The sequence below is a fragment of the Ornithodoros turicata genome, chromosome 1, assembly GCF_037126465.1.
Source record: "Ornithodoros turicata isolate Travis chromosome 1, ASM3712646v1, whole genome shotgun sequence".
In the NCBI taxonomy this organism is placed as follows: domain Eukaryota; kingdom Metazoa; phylum Arthropoda; class Arachnida; order Ixodida; family Argasidae; genus Ornithodoros; species Ornithodoros turicata.
This window is the reverse complement of record NC_088201.1, coordinates 75,149,176-75,164,496: the sequence shown is the minus strand read 5'-3', so window position 1 is coordinate 75,164,496 and position 15,321 is coordinate 75,149,176. Positions and strand designations below refer to the sequence as shown.

General features: G+C 45.1%; 1 protein-coding gene across 1 annotated transcript in view; it reads left to right on the top strand.

Moving 5' to 3' along the window:
• LOC135378401 (very long chain fatty acid elongase 7-like) overlaps nt 1-15,321 on the top strand; it is a 211,751-nt gene that overhangs the window by 72,101 nt on the left and 124,329 nt on the right. The window lies entirely within an intron of this gene.

Here is a 15,321-nt window from a genome sequence, read left to right as displayed (position 1 = left end):
AGGCCCCCAAGGAGGACGTCCACTGCACCCTCCACCAGGCCACGCCGTCCAGGAGTCATTCCAACACCTCCACCTGGAGACGACCGGACGCCAACAGTCTCACTTGGCACCGCTGTCCATGTATGTGTACTGCAGCTCGACCCCCCAGGACCGCATCGACGTCTCCTTAGAAGAACTTCCACGATAGAGGCTACGCTGTCTTTTATGTTGAAGCCTTAGTCAGCAAGGACCACATTTACTGGCAACGAAAAGTCCAGTATGCCACAATTCTCCCTTACATGTTTGTCTGAGGGCGCCCACCACATCCCTCAGATATGAACGTAACTGCCCCGTCTGGACATATACTGATTAAGTACTTCACTGTATTGTGGCTTTTGTACGTTGACCACGTCTCACACCGTGGAAGCAGTGCTGATGGTCGCTCAATGTTCACTTCAAAGCAGTCGATTATGACTGCCAGATTCTGTCCAGACACGTTCACAAAGTCTGGTGGTACTGTCTCCTGCAACAGCTTCCTTTCCGGCCGCACAACGTGAGACTTCAGTCGTTGGTAGGCCACACTGAGCCATTTGTCGAACACTTGCTAATTGTTGATTGCGACACATCAGATCTGAACCCCAGGTCCTGGTACTTCCCTAGTTTGCACTGTTCTGAATGTGGCACATATCCTTCTGTCAGTGCATAGAAAGCGAACAGGCAAGCAGCAATGTTCTGAATGCCGGTGTGAAAGTTCACTTTGTTGTCAGACGATCTGAAGCCCTCCTTGGACATTTGGAGACACTTTACTTGATTTTCTAAATCGTAGATTATAGCCTTAGTTGCTCATGCGCCATAAAAACCCGAATCATCATCATCTAAATCGTAGACTTGTTATGTTCTGACCCTGCACTCTTGATGAGTGCTTCAACATCATCCCCTTTCAGATGTGTCTGGCAGACAGCTTCTGGAAGAGTGCAGAATATTTCTCTAGTATCACGCATTCAAAGAAGACCAGTCATGCTGCTAGGACAAACAAAATGGAATAACATGCCTGACATGTGGGTGTTATTTCCATTGTTTCAGCCACAAGGCTTTTATCACTTTCTGGAACACTGAACTCGCACATGCTGTTACTTTATTGACAGTCAGTGGTGTTGGTGACAATCTGGGCTCCACTTTGCTCTTCTAGACAGTTGGTACTTGTCTCCTGCTGAAGGCCTGTTTCCTCGAATTCCACTGAGGAGGGCTGCCCTGGCCCGTTGCTTGCAGACTCCAGCTGAAGCTTCCTCACGTCAGTTCTTGCCAGCGTCCATTTCTACGGCTGGAGCTGCTTTCACTTGCTGGATGGATTTAGTACCCCAAATGTTGTTTGAAGTCCCAGTCATATATATCGGTTCGATTGATCAGTTCAGAGGCTGTAAATTGGATCGGAACTGACTCAAAGTTCTAATATGCTGCAAAATTAGAAGTAGCCACTAAAAATTATACAAGATTTTTCATTTATTTTTGTTTTTTCAACCTACAGGATATGACTTAAATTGTGAAAATGCCTAGATTATAACGGTAACACATCATCTGGAAGTGGCACGTGACTACTGACTAGAGCATGAAATATGTGTCGGTACCTTATGTTTCGGATATCATGATAACATCTGAACAAGGACAAAGGATGTCAGAACCACATCTAGTTCCTGGAATTTTTTGTGTCACATCTTCATATTGCAAATGAACTAGTCACTATTGCTCAAGTGAATCTTCCAACGCCCCATCGAAGTCTCAAGACTTGCCTTCTTGGGCGTCATGAGGTTGATGCACTAACATATATACGCCTCGTGCTCAGACTAAAGGTGGCGCTTTCCGCGGCCACGTAGTGGTGGAAGTGCGATCTTTTTGTGTGAGTCGTCCGATATCGAAACCAGTCAAGAGTGTATGTAGCAGGCTTCATGAAAATCCAAAAATATGGGAATAAGCTGTGTAACTTTGCGGATTTCAATAGCTTTAAGAGCCCGAACAACTACTTTCGGGGTCTTTAAGGCATAAGACTATATGCAGAAGCAGGCATGTCATTGTTATTACAATTCTTTTAGCTTTTCTTCGTGCGCCCCGCACTGCGTGTGTTTTCTTTTACCCTTTTTACAGCAACGTTGCAAAGGTTGCATCTACACAGCAAAGAGATGTAGAGGTCTAATTAGCTGAGTAGGACAAAGCGACGAGGTCCAAGCTAGTTGGAAGTTTGTGTCTGAATTGAGACCACACATCCATCACTCAACGATACGCTATACGCGATATACGCTCTCAATACGGCAACGAACTAGGATCATTGGCATAAAAGAAGACAGAATCGGCAGAGTAGCTTACTTTGTCACACGTATGTTTGACGGCCGACACACTTCATCTTCTACTGTCCACTTCGTGTAGATTTGGCGGGAAACTGTGGAACCTTGGAACTGGGCACTCTTGGGTCCGGAAAAAGGATGCATGGTCCCTGGTTGTGTGGGCGGAAATAATGGTCCCGCGGGGTTCCGTGCGCCCAAAAATAGAGCAGTCGTTGTTGAGAGCTGATGAAACGGATCCTAGTCGACCAAGTGATATCAATCGCCCTCCTGATTTGTTAAAATTAGGAGACATAGGCTTTTTAAATTAACATTGATGTTAATGAACTATAAAAGCTGTACACCATTCAATGAGGAACATAAAAGCGATTACATTTGTTGCACCTGTTGCATTGAGCGGATTCCGTCTTTTCCTTCTGTTACTCTCTCTCTCATTTAGTGGAGTACAGACAACCTGATTTCTTGCAGATATGTCGGAAAAATGATACCCGCGTTCTATTATAATAGGACGGATTACAGAGGAGTATGCAAAGAGGCACATTACCTTCTCCTGGTTCCGACCTCACGCTCGCTGTACGGGGGGATCGTTGGATGTAGTTCCCAATTCAACCTGGATACTAGTGAATTCCTATCGTCAAACAGGTCATACAGGTTTCACATTTGTCATACTTTCTATGTCGATTAACCGTATCTTCAGCAGAAGCAAAGTTGTAAAGGCAACGAAACAATGAAAGAGAGGGCGACAGCCTTTATTACCCACCATAAACATCGAAACAGGGAAAGATGTAGTAGACAATTGTATAACAACTGTAAAACTGGTGCCTCGTTTTTTTTTACATTCAAACTCAAAACTCGTGTCTGACCAACAGTAGAAAAATACTAGCCTCCAGCGAACGATATCGGTAGCGAAATAGTGCATAGAACAATGTCGCTTTTATGTTACTTATTGAAAGTCGTCCAGATAGTAATCTAGTATCTAGATAGTAGATAGTCCAGGTAGTATCTAGTAACACGTGGAAAGAAAGACCTATGTCTCCTTTGTTAACAAATGGGGAGCGCGAATGGTAACACTCGGTCGGCTTGGTAACACTTGCAGCAGCGGTGCACTGCAGCCTTTTTGAACATAGTGGTTCTTTGGCTACGTTTTTATGTTCCACATGATGTTGTTACAATGCACCGCTGCTGCAAACTTTCAAAGATAGGAATGACAAAACATGTTACCTCTTGAAGCGTCGGCGAGAAGACAATTTCCTTCAACCTAGGCATTGTATGTCCCACGCTACCGAATGGACAGCCAGATCTCGAGTGTTATGTGACATAAAACGGATGTCGCCGCCAGACGATGGGATAGATCCGTTTTATGTCACATAACACTCGAGATCTGGCTGTCCATTCGGTAGCGTGGGACATACAATGCCTAGGTTGAAGGAAATTGTCTTCTCGCCGACGCTTCAAGAGGTAACATGTTTTGTCATTCCTATCTTTGAAAGTCGCCGCCAGACGATGGGATAGATAACACACCAACCCGAACCGATAACCAAAGTTTTTAGATCGGTTCGGTTCCGGTTCAGCAGTGATATGGCGCTAGTAATTACGGTTTGGTTCTGGTTCAGTTCCAGCTAAAAATAACAGTTAACTCTGGTTTTCGGTTCCGGTTCGGTTCGACGCTCTGGGCGTACATTGATACGGGCAGCACAGTGTGGCGATGGCAATTATTTAATGGACGGAATGATAATGCGCGTGACATGAGTCGCGTGAGATGAGTCGTCATTGTCGTCGTGACAATACCCCCCCTCCCGAAGTCGTGACCTCCTGGGCACGATGGTCAGTGTTGACGAGCAATGAGGGAGATGATGAGTTTCGGATTGTTCGTGGAGGTAGATGTGGATGTCAGTGGACGAAAGATGAGGTGACGCTGTGCTGCCCGCAGTAGCCCGGTGCCTCCGGTCCGCTTGCCATGCCTTGCCATGCTGCTGTCGTGGACGGCGTCTATCTACGGGGCTGGGGATCGTCTGGTCTGGGCTGGTCTGGTCTGGTCTGGTCTGTCACGTCATCTGAGCGGGCTGGGGCGTCGATGACCATCACAGCAGCGTTAGGGCCAGAGGCGCAGCAATAGTACACGAAGGTCTTGTAGATGGTCGTAGATGGTCTTGTACGGGTGTCTGAGGGGAACCAAGCCAGCACCTCCACCAAATGATATGGGCAGCACAGCGTGGCGATGGCAATGATTTAATGGACGGAATGATAATGCGTGTGACATGAGTCGCGCGAGATGAGTCGTCATTGTCGTCGTGACAATATTAGCAGCATGATGCCCGAAGAATGATTTGAGAGGAGACAGATGATAACTAGTAGAAAGAATAGACAGGAAGCAAGCCAGCTGGTGACATAGATCCATACTGGAGAAACCCCCCAAAACGAGGGACATGAAAAAATGGGGGATAGACACAACGAACACAACAAAGTTTGCTGTGTTTGTCCCCTTTTTTCGTGTCCCTCGTCTTTGGGGCGTTTCTCCAGTAATGGTTAACTAGTAGCTTCTTGGGGTGCAGTGCTGTTTATTGTAAAAAGTGGGATAATACCGACCGTCTTTTCTCTTAACATTTTAAGCAAATGAGTTTATTTACACAGCACTGTGCTAATGAATAATAAATGGGACATCACTCCAATAACACTAGCCACAAAATCAGATAAAGTATCAATGACTGAAACAAGGCAGGCAAATAGCACGAGGCCTGCACAACATTGTTTGGCAGCAATAACAAACAATTGAGCTTTGGCATCTATCCTTGCAGGGCAAAGCTAAAGATGGCAACCAATTGAAAAAATAGATATGGGGGAGGTGGGGAAAGATTAGACAGAAATTTGCAATTGAATATGGAATTTTTATTTTTAATGTTTTTCAAAAAAAAATTAACCATAGGCACATTCCGAGAGGTCTACAGCGTCTGATCTGTAAATCAGAATGTATGAAGCCGGTTCTAACACAGAACAAAAAATTCAAAAATGCAGATTGTTTCATCTTGAGCCAACCCTCGGGGCAAGATGAGACACCCCGTGGTAATGAACTATACAAATTCGTTTTTTTAATCCAAGCACTTACACAGTCCCTTTGAACACACTGCCCATATGATGTGGAATAAAACCACATAGAGCCTGGTGCTATTTCCCTGCACCATCATTTGCAAACAAGGCACCGCCAGTCTGATGTGCCGCTGGTCGCTCGCTTTTGAGTGCACTTCCTGCTTTGCTGGAAATTTCCAGGAAATATAACAGGAAAATTTGCTGGGAAATACTACGCAATATGCAAAAAAGAAATAGTTGTCTTACCAGTTTCTAAATTACATTAAATTGAAATTGCATTAAACTTAAATTACATTAAATTGTCGCGTCTTGCCCTGTGTATATCCTCGGATTCATTATTTCTTTCTGTTAAACACCGGGTAACCAAGAATGCCCATATTTTGCATATGTCGAGATGAATGAATAAAAAAAAATGTGGTGTATATTTAGATTGATAGAATAATCCCGTATGGCCTTCGTCGCCTTTGCGCCAAAAAAATCACAATCACAAAAATAATCCTGCGAGACGCTACTGCACAGATGACAAGAAAAAGGACTACAGAAAATCGCGCCTTTGTTGTGGGTCTTTACATTCCAGGCAGAAATAACGGATTTTTTTATCCGTTCAACGCAAACACCAATCCGGATAATACTCATGTGTGATATAGCGGACATGCAGAGCCACCTGTGAGTAAAGTGTCAAGCGCACGGAGCAATGCGTCTCTGCGACGGGTGGCGTCGAACTCAAAATGTCGCGTCTTGCCCCATGTCGCATCCTGCCCCACCTTACTATGCAGTGGAATCTCCTTAAATGGAAGTTGCTTGGAACCAGAGTTCTGGCAGATTTGGATAAATCAGAACTAATTTGATAGTTTTCGAGGTGCTCTCAAGCTATTTCTGAGTGTCGCCGCTGCACACAAATTTTGAGATATAAACGTTACAAAGAAGAAAGAGCAGCTTCGTGTTTTTGTCAATGTTTTCCTCTTTTGTAACTAAAGTCTGCTACAGCTACATGCCAGAGGCTGTTTGTGGCATGTGCATGTCTAGGAACAATGTAAGACAGTATTGGATGCTGTACGACACACTTCCTCAGTAAATGGAACTCCTCATAAATGGAACACGTTTTTCTGCTTCAAGTTCTGTTTAAAGAGATTCTAATGTATCTGTGATGGTGATTTCCTTCACTGTATCGATGGTGCTGATCAGATGATGGTCATCCTCTGCATGAATCAGTAGATGTTCCTCGTCCGGGTGCCCACGAAGTATAGCCTTCACCACTTTTTCTTGCGCATTTGCTGCCTTTTGATGACATGCTTGCCTTTGATCCAAAGCCAGGCTGCTTTTCTAGCTTCTTATTTGGTGGAGCTTGATAAAAAATCCTGCATTGGAGTATCGCTGAGCTCCCTGCTGCTGTCATGAAGAACTCTTAATGATGCTTGAAACTTTTCCACCTTTGTTGGCTTAGAGCGTTCTAATGACTTCTTGCTGAATTCTCTTGCTACTGTATAGAATAACCTTTTGGTGTCCTTTGCAACGTCACTGGTCTCCTTTGGTTGGCGATTCGTCAAATTCAGTTCGCAAGCTCCTCGCAAACGTTCAAGGGGGTCGTCAACTGCTGGAGAAAAAGTTGATGTTGATGGAGTGAATGCTGAAGGCTGTTCGTTATTGTTCTGCAAGCTCTTGGCCTTTTCACCAGATGTAATAGCATGTACATGCTTGCATATGTGTGCACGAAGTGTGTACTCAGAGCACGTGCATGAGAAATTATGAGTGCGTGTGTTGTAGTCCTTGTAGACAAGCGTGCAACCATTGCATGGCTCTCTTCAGCACATAGTGTAAACTTCTGTTTTGTCATGAGGTTAATGCGCCATTAAAACTCCAATCATCTTCATCATCATGTTTTGTCATGAGAGGTCACCTTGCAGCTGTCACTTTCTTCCTTAATGTCTTCTGATTGTATGCTTCTTGGTGGCCCTGAAATATTACTGTGTGCCTCTCTGTGTTTTTGCCTTTGTAGATGCCAATCATCGTGTCACGAAGGATTTTTTTGTCATATCAAGAAGAAATGAGAGGAGTTTATCCAGCCTTTGGTTGTGCTTACCACAAAAATAATGTTTTTTATGCTGGCTGTGCACTCCTTCCAGATACTAGTTGTCAGACTTGCGTGTAGCCTGTAGCACATTGCCCAGGTATTTGGCCTCTCAGCATAGTGTGTCTTGAAATACCTTAAAAATGTGACAAGCCTTATTCAACATGCCCCAAGAAGTCTTTCAAGAGAGATTGAAATTTGTCATCTTCAGATACCCTCATTAGAGTGTGAAGAAAGTCGTGAACATTCTTTCGCAGTTGTGTGTTATGTTTTGAGGGTTTCATTCCAGTTGTTGCGCACATGGAAGATGCAGAGGAGGCCGTTTTCTGGTCTCCCCATAACGTCAGACCATGCGTTATAAAACGCTGGGGCATCATCCGTCATGAACGATTCAGTTTCGATTGTGCCGGTGGGCTTTTTCACAGCTTCAAAGAATGACCGTAGTGTGGCAGGGTCAGCCTTTTTTTTTATATCGGGAATGCACATGGAACCCCAGATCCATCTTCTGCTTCTGTTAGGACAGTTGTCAACATAAAGCCGTAACCAGTTTTTCCGTGAGTGGAGCCTGTGCCGGTTGCTTTGTTGCCCATTTTCCGAAGAAATTCATGCTCCTGTCTCGTCATGATCCCCAGGAGGAAGTTCTCTTCTCCCGTTGTCGGCAGGACATTCTGTTGCTGAAATGTGCCCAGGTATATAACAGTTAGAGTCACTAAATAAGCTACGCTTCAGAGTATCGACACTGAGGCAAAAAGAGCCGCCATGTTGTTTCGGATGACCTCCAGCCCCACCTCTATTTTGGCAGTAGAAATTGATGAAGGTGAAGTTCAGCAGTGGAAGAAGACAACACTTCGAAGAGCGCTAAATGGATGGCGCTGGAGGTCATCCGAAACAACATGGCGGCTCAGTGTCGATACTCTGAAGCGTAGCTTATTTAGTGACTTTATCCACATGTGGCTGCACCAGCTCCCGTGGCATAGTGGTTGGGTGGCCACTTTCCACGCCAAGACTGGGAGGAGACACGGGTTCGAATCCTGTCACCGCCTGTGCTATCTGAGGTTTTTCCTTGGTTTTTCCGAAGACTTTCCAGACGAATGTCGGCACAGTTCCCCCTGAAGTCTGCCCAGGACGCATTCTAACCCCTCTGTCCCCCACTCCTTCCTGCTGTCTTCTCTCCATCTGCCCACGTCTGCACGCCGCTCATAGCCACAGTTGCTTCGTGGCGCTAACACGGAATTTAAAAAAAAAACATGTGGCTGCAGAGTTTTGACCATCAAATCAGGAGTGCCAGGGTGTAAGTGTAAGATGTATATTCTTGTAAGTTTCAGGGAGCCTATCAAATGGTCATCCTTCACAGTTTTGGAAGGTAGCACAGAAGTGTTTGCAAGGCAGCTTGTGCATTTTGGAATCAGCACAGCTGCATGAAGGCTGAGTGAAGTCCACTGTATAAACTTCTTCAGAAGCGCTGCTTTTCACAGCAAATGCTCCAGTCATCGGAAGGATGGTAGTACCATCACTGCTATACTCCAAACATTATCCAGCCGGATCATGATGTGCGTTATGACTGCTCTCGTGCAGATAATCCGGAACAGTGTGATGGTATTTCCTATAACTGGAAAACTGTCGCAGATTTTCAAGCTGGTATCGGCTCCTCCTTGCTGGGAGAAACTGTCGTAGTACTAGGTCTTCAATGAAGCCACTGAGGCTCTTCCACCTGTGGCTTGCCTTGAGGTGCTCCTGTAGCAGTCGATTCTGTGTAAGCCTTGAAGTTTTGATCTTGCCACAAGGATGATGATATTAGGTTCCCGAACGCGTTTCGGAATTCTTCCTCTTTGGTTACATGCGCTGTTGCGAAAGTAGGAAAGCACATCCTCTTTGTTTTCGACACCTTTTTCTTTTCGTCTAAGCCATCTTTCCCATGCCTGATTCCGATGAAAATCGAAAAGCATGACTCTTCCTTGTGGAAAGACACCCCTTATGGCAGAATTAAAACCTCTCCCGGACTTATAACCAGCCAACAGCATCCGACTGTCAGTGGTTTATTGTGCCAGTTCGAAGTCCAGGCACGAACTGGCAGTCAGTTCTTCTGTTCTCGTCCTCGTCATCTCGCCACGAGCCATCGTTGATACCACCGTTTGGTCGTCGTTGCTCTTCACTGAGGCTGACGACGTGGCAGCAGACATCTCTGCCTGGTAGCAGTCAACCATTCAATATTCGGGACAGAGAATTCGGGCATCATTTCTTAAATATGGACAGTGCTTCCGCTATTCAGTCTTTGGTTTCAAATTGCACAATGAAAACTCCTGCAATCACGTATCATGTTGCTGCCTTGACCACCAGAGAGAATAGAGGCGGTGCGTAGTCCGTTGTCTTATTAGTTTGTTGCATCGAGGCAAACCACAGAGTTTCTAAATTTCGTGAACAGCTGTTCCATAAACTTTGGCATGTAGCAGAAGAGCAGATTGTCTGCAAAGGTTTCTTCTACCATCGCTTCCCCGTCATCACACGGTGTGGTTGGTGCAATGCTGACTTTCTGTTAGCCCACGTTGGAGGCCTCTGTACCTTCTCTTAAAGTATCCAAATGTTCATGTGTGATACCTTCTGCCTTGGTTTCCATGGTCACACAGAAAGGCTTCAGTACTTAAAGCATTCAGCGCTTCACGCCCTATTATCATACTGCCATATGCTGTTGCATGCCTTGATATGCCCCCTGGTGGTTCTTCGACACGCTTCCTGTGTAGACGAAACAATATTTTCGCTGTTTGCTCTTCCCTCTGGAGTATCTCCACGAGCTTCATTACATTTTCTTGGTCTTCGATACTGCATCTATCTTTGCTTAGTGTTTTACAAATGTCGTTGGCAATGTCCAATGTAGTCAGGTAAAATGCCCTGCAATGAGCGGGAGGCTTGCCTCTGCCTGAAAACAAGGCATTGTGGACTTGATGCAGGCTTCCTTCACTGACGTGATGCCCTCTCCCACAAGCTGAGTTATGCGCTGTACAAGGTTGCCATCAGCAGTCTGCGCAAATTCGATGAAATCGTACAAAACCATGTTCAGCGTGCTTGCGCATTGGTGTCATGGCAAAGTATATTCTTGTTGAGGAAGCAGGCTTCACGTCCGGTGTCAAGACTTAAGCTTCCCTGTATTCTTTCTTTATCCTGACACAAGCTGAGCCGTCCTTCAGATTGATGTCATTCTGTAGCGTAAAAGTGCAAAGATATAAGATAATCATCCACTTCTGAATTGTTCTGCCTTATCTCGTTGAACTAATAACCCATTTTGTTTTATATTTGTGTCTAGGTAACCCACACAAACAAGGAAAGCATGTTAATTCTTGGCTCTCAGTACAGTTAACAAGCGGGTTGTAGCGTAGTTGGTCGAATTACATACTTGAGTGAAAATGCAGCAAGAGACGCGGACAGGTGGGTTAAAACCTATGCGACAGGAGACCTGCAGACTCGCAACTAGCAGAAGTTCAATGGGGGAGACAAATACATACAGAAAAAAGAGCAAACAACCAATTGCAACACAGCAGAAACCTGAAGTGAATTTGCAACACAGTAGTAGCACGTGAATTGATAACAAAAGGCATTTGCACGTGTAATCCTATCCCCCACATCCCACGTGTAATCTTAAGTTCTTAACCGACAAGGAAATCTCTTTCAGGTTGAGTTAGGGCAATGGATGGCACACTTATGCACCTGTTGCCGCGTAAACCGATGTGAAGCGTCTCAATAATCTTCCGAACTGTTTTTTCTCGCCTCTTGTCTATTATTGTTGTGTCCTTGAATCGCGGCGAGCAAGAGCATTCCTTACAATGAAGTGACAGATGACCAGAAGGAGTCCGCCCTATAGATGATGCATGCTCCAAGAGACGAATTTTGAGGCAGCGGCCAGACTGCCCAATGTAAAAATTGCCACAGCCCAACGGTATGGAGTAAACCACTCCTATATCGCACTCAACAAAAGGATCTCTATGTCTAATTTTGCAATGCTGTGGTTGCTTAGGGCAATTTATGCGCTGGCAAAGAGACTAACTTATGTGGAGCGGATAAAACATACTCCATATCTAGTTGCCACCTTTTTTTAAATTGTGGGAAATCCTGTGAATATAGGGAATACACACTGGTCTACTGAATCGTGGCCTAGGTTCATCTGCTCCCTCTCCTGATTTCATTTTCCTTAACAAGGTTTCAGCAACACTCTGTAAGCTATATTCCGGATAGCCAGCATCCCTAAGTCTACTAAGCTGAGCATCAGAACTTTCTTGTGTCTTGTTCTGGCAAGATTTTATTAATGCCGAGCGTATTGCAACGCTAGCCACTCCTCTTTTGACAATTTTAGAGTGAACAGACGAAAACGGAAGAAGACCTTTCTTGGCTCTAGGTCGGTGCATATTGCAGATGTGGTGTTGTACAGTTGTTGTCTCAGTACAGTAACAGTAGTCCGGGTATAAAGACTCGCGGAAAACTAGGCACTATTTTACGCTATTTTGAATACTGCCCGTGTGTGGGAATTTTTTGTAGAATAGGTACAGCTCCGGTCTACATTAACAATAACACTGGAAAAAATTCGGTCTCATTTCCGAGCTCTCCGACACACTCAGCATAGTTTTGGCGCTCTATGGCCTTTGTTGCCTTTGTGCCATTAAACACATAATCAATCAATCAATCAATCAATCATTTCCGAGCCGTACTCACCGTAGTTTTGGCGCTCTATGGCCTTCGTTGCCTTTGTGCCATTAAACCCATAATCTCTCTCTCTCTCATTTCCAAGCGTGATAACAGCCACCCTTGGGGCACAGGGAGAATGTCAAGTGGAAAGAATCCTTGCATTAAACTAACAGAATAATGATAAAAGATGGAAGTCACTGAGAGGGTTAGCTAGCTGTAGGACTCGAACCCACATATTCTGGATTACCGGTCTAGGGCTCTACTAAGGCATGGGGCTTTGTATGTATTTGTCCTTTCTATGTGGTCCAGCCTCAGGACATCAGTTCTCTCATGTTAACAGAATAATGTTGTTCAACTAAGATTTCCTCATGGCCCCTAACAGAAGTGCCTGAAATCCTCCAACATACTCAAAGTTTTATCCCATCGATCGTGGGGAGCCGACAAAGTCACACTGTTGCGGGTCTATGACTCGGTTGTGCGATCAGTAATTGAGTACGGGAGTGTCGTGTATGGCTCGGCGCGGCCTTCGGCATTGAAGGTGTTGGACCCCATCCACCACGAAGGCATCCGACTCGCCACCGGTGCCTTCCGGACGACCCCTGTGAAGAGTTTGTATGTTGAGGGCAATGAATGGTCGCTCGAGAGACGGAGACAATTTGAACATGTGAAGGCTGCGCTAAGGTACAGATGCCAGGGCGATGACCCAGTTGTACACTCTAGTGTGAACCCCGCTCTGGAGCGACTCTTCCTTGCAAAGCCCTCTGTTGTACCCTCGTTCCCGCTTCGTGTGGAGGCGGCGAGTTCCCGTGTGGGATTCAGCCCCTCTGGCGTTCCCTTGCAGCAGGCAGTCCTCGATGCTGCGCCTTGGCAGAGACATCTAATACAATCCAATTTAAAAATGACACAGTTTGACAAACAATCCACTGCACACACTGTCATTCTCCAGGAATTCCTGGAGATTCACCATAACTTCGGGAACCACCATGCAATCTACACTGATGGGACTAAAGTAAGCAATGATGTGGCGGCCGTTGCCCTTGAAGGTGATTCTATTATGACGGCACGCCTGAACACGAACGCCACAGTTTTCACCACAGAGCTTTACGCGATTCTCCTGGCTCTGCGGCACATTCAACAAAACGACCTTCAAAATTCAGTGATTTATTCCGATTCGCTAAGCTCTGTGCGTGCGCTGCTTTCATGCTATGACAGCAAGAATCACCTCGTCAAGCGAGTACGAGCGCTTGCGACCCAACTTTGTTCCCGAGGCTTTTCAATCTGTCTCTGCTGGGTCCCCAGCCACACTGGGATCCCGGGGAATGAACGAGCCGACCGTGAGGCTCGGCGAGCGTTGGCACAAGAGGAGTCAGCTCTAGGACTACCCTACCAAGACATCCTGCCAGTGTTAAAGAGAGCTGTCTGCACACAGTGGCAGCAGGAGTGGGACATGGAAGAAAATAACAAGCTACACCTCACACAGCCACACGTTTCTCCCCCGCATCGGACTGAACACATCAACAGATCATCCGAAGTTCTTTACGCGAGATTGAGGATTGGACACACATGGCTCACGCATCACCACCTACTCAGAGGTCAGGATCCGCCAGCTTGTGCGCACTGCGGTGACAGCTTGACTGTCTTGCACGTACTGGCATCCTGCCCTCACTTCGAACACCAACGCCAACAGTATTTCACCGCATTCTACAGATACCATGTCCCACTCCACCCAGCCCTTCTACTGGGTGACACCCCTCTTGTGCCGTTTGATAACGTAATCAAATTTTTGACCACGTGTGGGTTTCTTAGTCAGATGTAGATGATAAGCATTGCTCCGTTTTTATCCATTATCACCGAACTCCTCATGTAAATATCTCATTGTCACACTTGTAGATAGCTTTTAACTGCCATGCTCGCTTGCTATCGTCATCCCCCTCTCTCTTATCCTGGTCAGTCAATCATCGCTCATCGCTCATACCTGTAGATAGGTTTTAACTACCACACTCTCTCTCACATCATCTTTCCCATAATCATCTCCGACACACTCACCATAGTTTTGGCGCTCTATGGCCTTTGTTGCCTTTGTGCCATTAAACACATAATCAATCAATCAATCATGGCCCCTAAGGGTTGCTGTAATCGCGCTGGGGAACGAGACCACATTTTTTTTTTCAGTGTTATTATTAAGGTCGACCGGAGCTGTACTAATGCTGTAATGGGACTTTTTGCCACAATAAAATTAACCCATCCTGTTATTCATGCTCTTGTACTAGAAAGGCACAGTTAGAACTACGCAGGAAAAAATAGGCGTTTTGTCTGGAGCTGTGGTTCTACCTTAGTAGTGCAATTAGGTGTTGAATTGTCGGCAATGAGAATCAGAGACATGAACCCCTAACCCCTGGGCCGACTTCACTCTCGTATTTTTTCCCCCGCGCGCGGTGGGAGACGCGTGTGCAGAGGGTTGTCTGCGCGCTTATAACATGCATATACGTGCAAAGAGGAGTTATACACAAAAAGCACAAGTTAAGATATATTTATTAAAGCCAATTGTAATGCCAATAGTGCTGAGAATTGTGACAATTGTGATGCCAATCAGGTGAAGGAGAAAAACCCAGCCGAAAAACCTTCACGACCTGAAACAGAAGAAACAAAACGCAAGACAGTACATGTAAAGAATATACATATTTATTCTGTATTTAGTATTTCATTTAAAGTATTAATTATACTATTTTTAGTAAGTTCCTTCAAGTCGTTGGACTCTGAAAGAAAACATAAAATTAACATCATCACATTGCTTACCACTCGATAACTCACGTAGGACACAGCAATGACCTGAAAAAGGGATTATTATCATTACGTATATGAAACCACAATCTCATTCAGTAATACATACAACAATGTGCCGGCATTGGATAATCTGAAAAAGATAGTCACAATATCAACAACCATACTCGCATCATAATAATACATACATTGAGGTGGCGCTGGACCACAATAATCTGTAAGTGAATCTCAATTAATATCATCTTGTACATTCAATAATACATACAATGTGGAGCCAATGTTGGATAATCTGAAAAAGATAGTCAGAATATTGACAACCATACTCGCGTTATAATAATACATACACTGAGGAGGAGGCGGCGCTGGACCCCAATAATCTGAAAGAGAATCTCATTTATTATTGTA